We start from the raw sequence: 7,298 nt of genomic DNA on the forward strand, positions 1-7,298 counted from the left end.
GAAGATGCTTTCTTTCTTCCATTGTATACTTTTGGCTCCTTTATCAAAGATGAGGTGTTCATAGGTTTGTGGGTTAAAATTCGGGTCTTCTATACGATTCCATTGGTCGACTTCTCTGTTTTTATGCCAGTACCACACTGTTTTCATCACAGTAGCTCTGTAATAGTGTCATTTTTGTTCTCTTTAAGTGTGTTCATACTTTTAAAGTATTTGTGTAAAATGAAAAGTACACCCAAGGTCAAAATCAATGATTTTACCAGCTTTATTCTAGCTAGTGATAATCATCCCCTAGACCCAACTGTGAGGCACATGCCTCGCTTAGGGGAGCGGGGTGCTTTCCATTTCTTCATTTGACATTCCTCAGGTGATGGGGGAGATTCTAGCAGTTCTGAAGTCACTGTGAAGTAACAAGAAGAGGCAAGGCACACGGTAGTCTTGGAATTCGGTTTCTGTAGACTCTAAGTGATGTCCGCTTTTGTTTCCCTCAGGGATGCTCTAAGGACTGCATCAGTGTAGCCGTGTGCTCACACCCTTAGTATAGCATCCTGAAGGGTGCGTGACTTCTCTGGGCCATTCTAACCTCTTTCACAGAGGAAGAAACCACAGCTTAGGAAGTTTAGAGGACTTAGCAAGGTCACACGGTGAGTATGGAGAAAGTTTGAACTTGAAGTCAGGTTTAAGATTTATTCTGGAGATTATAAAGGTAAAATAATGGATGGATGACTTCTTAAAAGATTAAAACATGAATGACTAAAATAAATTTACAAGTTTTGTTCAAGGTGTTGCCGGTGACTTCATCAATACTGTTAAAAACATAGCAAGGGCAGTTTACATTCCTGTTTCTAAAATACCAGTCTCTATCAGTGACTTCCTTCTTCGAGACCCCATTGTTCTTAAAGTGCTTGCAATATGAATATGATTATAGCATTTGAAATAGGAAAATGATTTCAAAGCTGTTTCTGTACCAGACAGTCACTAAGAAAAAAGTAAAACACTTTAGAATGCTATGCATGGGTCAAAGGAACTTTCCCTTGCTGATCCTGGTTTGTCCTGAGGCTAGTGAGTCTCTGCCTTGGGTAGGTGCAGCTCAGCTTTCTAAAAGCAATTAAATGCTCAGCTGGGTTTTCAGAGGCTACGTTCTTAAAATCACGATTTCTTTTTATGTTTGAGGGGAGAAGATTTTGTTACTTAAATATGTTTTGGACAGGAAAAATTCTAAATTGTTGTCTTAAATAAAGGGTTTAAGTGAAATTCTGTTTTTATGATCTGCCTTGCAGAGGATACAACTTATTTTAGTGGTGTGGATGGATCCACAAACCCTGCCTTTGGTCACAGCTTTGTGTTAGCTCACACCTCTGACCCCAGAATTCCAGGAGCTAAAACATCAGCATTTCCAGGCTAAGACTAGACTGGGCTTAGAGTAAGATGTCGCAAAACACCCACAAAACAAAAACCACCAAGATGCAGTTGGGTGATTCTGATGCTTATGGTTTGTAAACTACATTTTGAGAAGGATTATGCTAAAATGCAGAATGCTAGAGATGAATATCCTTGTTTTCAATGGCCAACATTTTAAGCTATGTGCCAGGTCTGTATGAAATGGTCTGTAACGAATAGGCCTGTAAATTATAGGTATGACACATAAGAAAACCATTAACTGTTGGCTTACTACAGAGTTCCACAATAGCCCACAATGGAGTATAATGAAGATTTATTTATCTGGGGATAAGTTCACAGGAAGAGTATCAGTCTGCAGTTCTTTACATGTGCTGGGAACTGGAACCGAATCCAGCAGCCAAGAGGCCCGCATGTACATGTTTCGTCTGCATTTATAGTACATGAGACCCCAAAGTGGGCTGGTATCTTAAAGGCTATTGGTTGAAGGAGTTCCCACAGCACTTAACTATTTGAAAGATAATAAAATATAAAAACTCCTGCTGCCATTGGTGTTGGTTGACTTGAACCTGTAGTACTTGAGAAGTCTTGGAAGAATACTTACAGAATTCTTATCGTAGTGCCACTTGTAGGACCACTAACTTAATAGGGAGGAGACAGGGCCTGTCCCACTTAGATGTAGGTTCCAGCCTTTACTGAAACAATGGACCGTAGCTCCTTATGCCAATAGAGCGTGCTCAGGGGATCATGGTATGCACAGGGCTCTGTTCCATGAAGGAAAGGTCTTATTCCTAATTAAATCTACATATACTACATATACTAATGGTTTGTAAACTACATTTTGTTTTGTCCAAAAAGGAGCATAAAGCTTTCTGAGATACTGGATATTTGCCAATTAACTGTTTACTTATTTATCTTTGAGATGAGACCTCTGTATACAGGCCAGACAAGCCTCAAACTCATGATTCTTTTGACTGTAAGCATGTACACCTACATCTCAATTAATGAAAAAAAATAGATGCAAAGTACAAAGGCTATTCTGTTGTTTTGTTATTGATGAAAGCAATCCATGAGTTGCATATTTGTAGACTGCCACATAGTTTTAAATGAAAAGTGGCTTCCCTACCACTAGGTTCCTATAATTCATATTGAAATACTGTGTTGTGATGCATACATCTTTAAAGTCTAGTGAAATTTATTTACTAAGTAACTATATTTCCAGAGACTAAAAATACCATTGTTTTAGAAGCGGTTTAAAAATTCATTTGACAGGGCTGATAGATGCACATTTTGATAAATATATACTGTGAAGGCATACATATAAACACCCATTGCTTACTGATAGTCAAGATAAATCCATATGGTCATGTATTTATATGTTATAGCTGCAACAACCCCTTTGCTTGATCAATATGAAGAACAAGTGTTTAACAGGAACATGGTTTAGATAGACGAATCCTTTAATCTATTTGGTTTGGAGTGTACTATTATATTCCATTTCTTAAGGTCTCCTTTGCCAGATATTCCTTGATATTCTGTGGTAATACCCTAAAATATCAATTAGAGAATCATGATCCTTATGCTTTCTGCCTTTGAATATGTAACAGTGTTGTGCAGGAGATGTGACTCACCCATTCATCCATTGTAAAGCTAAGATCCCAAACCAACAGAACAAGTTTTCCACAGTATTTTGATTTTGGACAGTGAAGCTAATGAAATAGTAAACACAGCCATGAGAATTTTTCTTAACATTTAAATAGTTTTAGACTGCATGCTCCCTTATTATCTGCAAGCTGTTTCATAAGCTGAAACACTGTGGTCATTGTCTGAAGTGCCATCGGATCAAATTGAATCTTAGCTATAGTAGGAAACAATAAATCTCAACATGTCTCTAATATCATGGTGTGCTTTGAGGACTCATCTTTTCTTTGATACTCCATCATTTGTAGAGCCAAATAATGAAATCACAGTGAGAAATAAGTTGTATATAATATGAACCTTCTACTTGATATTTTAAAACCATGCTACTTAAATGTGCTATTCCCTCACTTTTTAAAAATCCCTGAAATGGTGGCTACATATGGAATATTTACTTTTAAGTAAGTTTTTTATCATGTTTAATGACATAGAGTTCATGATTCGTAAGAATAATTTCATGATTTCTAAATACTGACTTAGCGTGAAGTCAGTCATTTTAAAATCAGAGGTTTCCAGATTTATTCATAGAAGTGGCTATTTTAGAGTCCACACTTATGTACAAAGTGGTCACACTGAAGGGCTGTAAGCACAGATTTTATTTTAGATTACTCAATGTTTCTGTTACCTCCTATTTTTGCCCTGTGGCATTGGGTGACATTTCATAGAGACTGAATTGGCAGAGGGTTGGAAAATATGTAATTATAAGAATCACCTGCTATGGAATTTCCTATTATATACTAGTCATGATTCAGACAGACTTTTCATAGATGTTGGATGAGAAGTTTTCTTCTTTCAAAACTTGTGATTAAAACGTGGCATTTTGTATATAAATAGGAGACGGATTCTGCACAGTCCAGCTGTGAATCAGACCTGGTGTAGCTATGCAAGTCTTTGACCTGTATCATATAAGTAGCAATATACATAATTGGAAATATATTTTAAGATTAGGTGCGATAAATCTTTTTAATATTCCAAGCTTGAAACAGACCAAGTGCTAAAATGCTTGAAGATGAGTGGTGAGGTGTTTTTCTTTACTTAATGCTCCTCAAAGGAATTCCAGCAAACAAATAAATCTACTAAATTATACTTGAAAAATTTCTTCTCATTCTCTCTTTATATATGACACATATATGATGCAGAATATATAAAGAATCTGTTTAACAGCAAGTGAACACATTTATCCATTGCTGCAGTATAATTGTGAGTGCAGAGGACAGATTATGTTTCTTCATAATTGAAACTAAAACATATCCATGCAATAGTGTTTGCATAATAGACTTACCTGCTGCATTAACCTTTCTATATCTGCGTCAGTAAAGTTTCAATCGTCAATTAACTAACTGGAATTATGCAGCCAGTTTCCAATGACAGTTTTTTTTTTCTGGTTACCACAGCAATACAAGCATTTTTTTCTATGCATAGCTTAGTTTGTATATGAAAGTCTGTCTCTTACAATATTTTGTTCAAATATTGTATGTTATTCTGCTACAGTCTAAATGCATACAAATGATATCATTCTACTGTCATGTATGCTGTTATTTCACAGTGAGAAGATATATGAAAAGTTTACATGCCAAGGTGGTCACTACCTATTCGCTTCTTGCAATGATGCTTTAACTTTGGATAGCTGTCAAGTTGTATTGGATTGTTTGAACTAGAGCCTGGAGGCCATCTTCTCCAAATTTTGAAATGCTTTCTACAATGAAGAAAGTGTTAAAATGATTCATATGAATGTATTAGTTCTAAAAACCCATTGGATTTAAATGCAGAAGGAATGCATGCTCATACATATATAGCTTTGCATGAGTGTTGGCTGGGGACCCAGAAGCATTAGATTTATACTCCATCACTATCTTTGTATTTACTCTGCTAGTTCACTGTTTACATTCATTGGTGATGTTCTATGCCCCAAATTATTTTTATATTTCTGGAGGATCTCCCGAATTCTCCTGTTTCCATTTCAGTCATTACTACAGCTTTGAAATCTTCCACACATACATGAGTAGGAAATCTTCATAAAGTCAGTCTTTTTGAAGTGTTTAATTTCATAGAGCTCTTTCTTGGAACACAGGATCTGGCACGTGACAGACCACCTGAGCACTGGTTTGACTAGGAGTGGAGCGAATTAACCTGTCTGTATTTACACTATCAAGTTGTGTAATCTAGACCCAGTCTGCTCATCTGTTCACTAGGTTCTCTTCCTCCTTTTCTGCACTCCCCTTTCGTCTACTGTTTTAACTTTTAGTCCCTTGTATTGCTTTCTCCTTCCCTGGGAGCACTATCCCTGGGAGCAGCTTCCACCATTGCTTCTATGTGATTAACTGAATTCTTTGTCTCTAGATCAACTTCCTATTGAGCTTTTGAAGTTATAGTTGTCTTTAGGATTTTTATTACTTGTACATCCTTTCAAATATTAGATAACTTATTCTTAGCAAACTCATGAGAGCTTTAGATACTTTAGAGCTGGAGGTGAGCCACCTTACCTGAATTCTGGAAACCCAACCTTCATCCTATATAAAATCTCCAAGTGCTGTGAACTATTAAGGCTTCTCCAGCCCAGCCACATAGAGCCACCTCTCCAGCCCAGTCACGTAGGGCCACCTCTCCAGCCCAGTCACCTAGGGCCACCTCTCCAGCCCAGCCACCTAGGGCCATCTCTCTAGTCCAGTCACCTGGGGTCAACTCTCTAGCCAAACCCACCTAGGGCCATTTTTCCCCCAGTTGAATCACTTTAGATTTTTGTCTTTATCCAGTCACTCTCCATACTTAATATTCTTTGTATTTCTTAGAGAATACTGAGTTCTCTTCTTTACCTTGCAAGTGTTCATGTCTTATTGGTGTTCCTGAAATGGACTGTCTTCAAGTTGTCTCTTCCTATAATGTACTGTCAGACTTTACTTCTTAAACTACAAATTTCTCATGCGTCTCCTTTATGGTAACATTTCTTTCTTTCTTTCTTTTTATTGAGAAAAGGAAAAAAAACGTTTCCCTCTCCTCCCAGCCTCCCATTTCCCTCCCCCTCCTTCCATCCTTCTCCCCCTCCCCCCACTCCTCTCCCCCTCCCTCTCCAGTCCAAAGAGGCAGGGTTCCCTGCCCCGTGGAAAGTCCAAGGCCCTCCCCCCTCCGTCCATGTCAAGGAAGGTGAACATCCAAACTGGCTAGGATCCCACAAAGCCAGAACATTGAGTAGGATCAAAACCCCGTGCCATTGTCCTTGGCTTCTCATCATCCCTCATTGTTCGCTATGTTCAGAGAGTCCGGTTTTATCCCGTGCTTTTTCATAGTCCAGCTGGCCTTGGTGAGCTCCCAATAGATCAGCCCCACTGTCTCAGTGGGTGGGTGCACCCCTCGTGGTCCTGACTTCCTTGCTCATCTTCTCCATCCTTCTGCTCTTCATTGGGACCTTGGGAGCTAAGTCCAGTGCTCCAGTGTGGGTCTCTGTCTCTATCTCCATCCATCACCAGATGAAGGTTCTATGGTGATATGCAAGATATTCGTCAGTATTGCTATAGGATAGGGTCGTTTCAGGTTCCCTATCCTCATCTGCCCAAGGAACTAACTGGGGACATCGCCTGGGGTAACATTTCTTAAATGAGTTTAGTTGTTTTAGAAAGTTACTGTGTGTGTGTGTGTGTGTGTGTGTGTGTGTGTGTATACTCATGTGTAGATCACTGGAGGTCAGAGGACAACTTGTAGGAGTTGGTTCTCTCCTTGTAATATAATCGATGTTTCTCTTCCACCTGCCAGTTCCCGAATAAATAGTCAAAGGTTTAATATTACTTACTAATGTTTGGTCTTTATATTATTGTTATCAGGCATATTATTAGTTAGCTCTTACATATAATTTTTTTAATCTATGCTTTGCCATGTGGTTTGTGGCTTGTTACTACATTCTTTTACATGTCTTGCCTCCTCCCAGACCCTTCCCTTCTTCTCCTGTATCTCTGTTTGGATTTACCACCTGGTTTTATCCTGCCTTGTCATAGTCCAAAATAGATTTGTTTATCAACCAATGAGAGCAACACATATTCACAGTGTACAGAAAGATCATCCCACAGCATTCTACCACATGGGTTTCAAGGATCCAATGCAGGCTATCAAGGTTGTTGCCAAAGTTCCTTTATCTACTGAGCCTTTTTGACTGATCTATGTAAAACTCTTAAGAGCTACTTACAATCTATGGAAGTAGGACTCCTTCCTTCCTT

At 38.5% G+C, this 7,298-nt stretch overlaps 1 protein-coding gene across 1 annotated transcript in view; it reads left to right on the forward strand.

Moving 5' to 3' along the window:
• Nucleotides 1-7,298, forward strand: part of Stpg2 (sperm tail PG-rich repeat containing 2) — a 380,862-nt gene that overhangs the window by 217,809 nt on the left and 155,755 nt on the right. The window lies entirely within an intron of this gene.

Source organism: Microtus ochrogaster, chromosome 21 (assembly GCF_000317375.1).
Source record: "Microtus ochrogaster isolate Prairie Vole_2 chromosome 21, MicOch1.0, whole genome shotgun sequence".
Lineage (NCBI taxonomy): Eukaryota > Metazoa > Chordata > Mammalia > Rodentia > Cricetidae > Microtus > Microtus ochrogaster.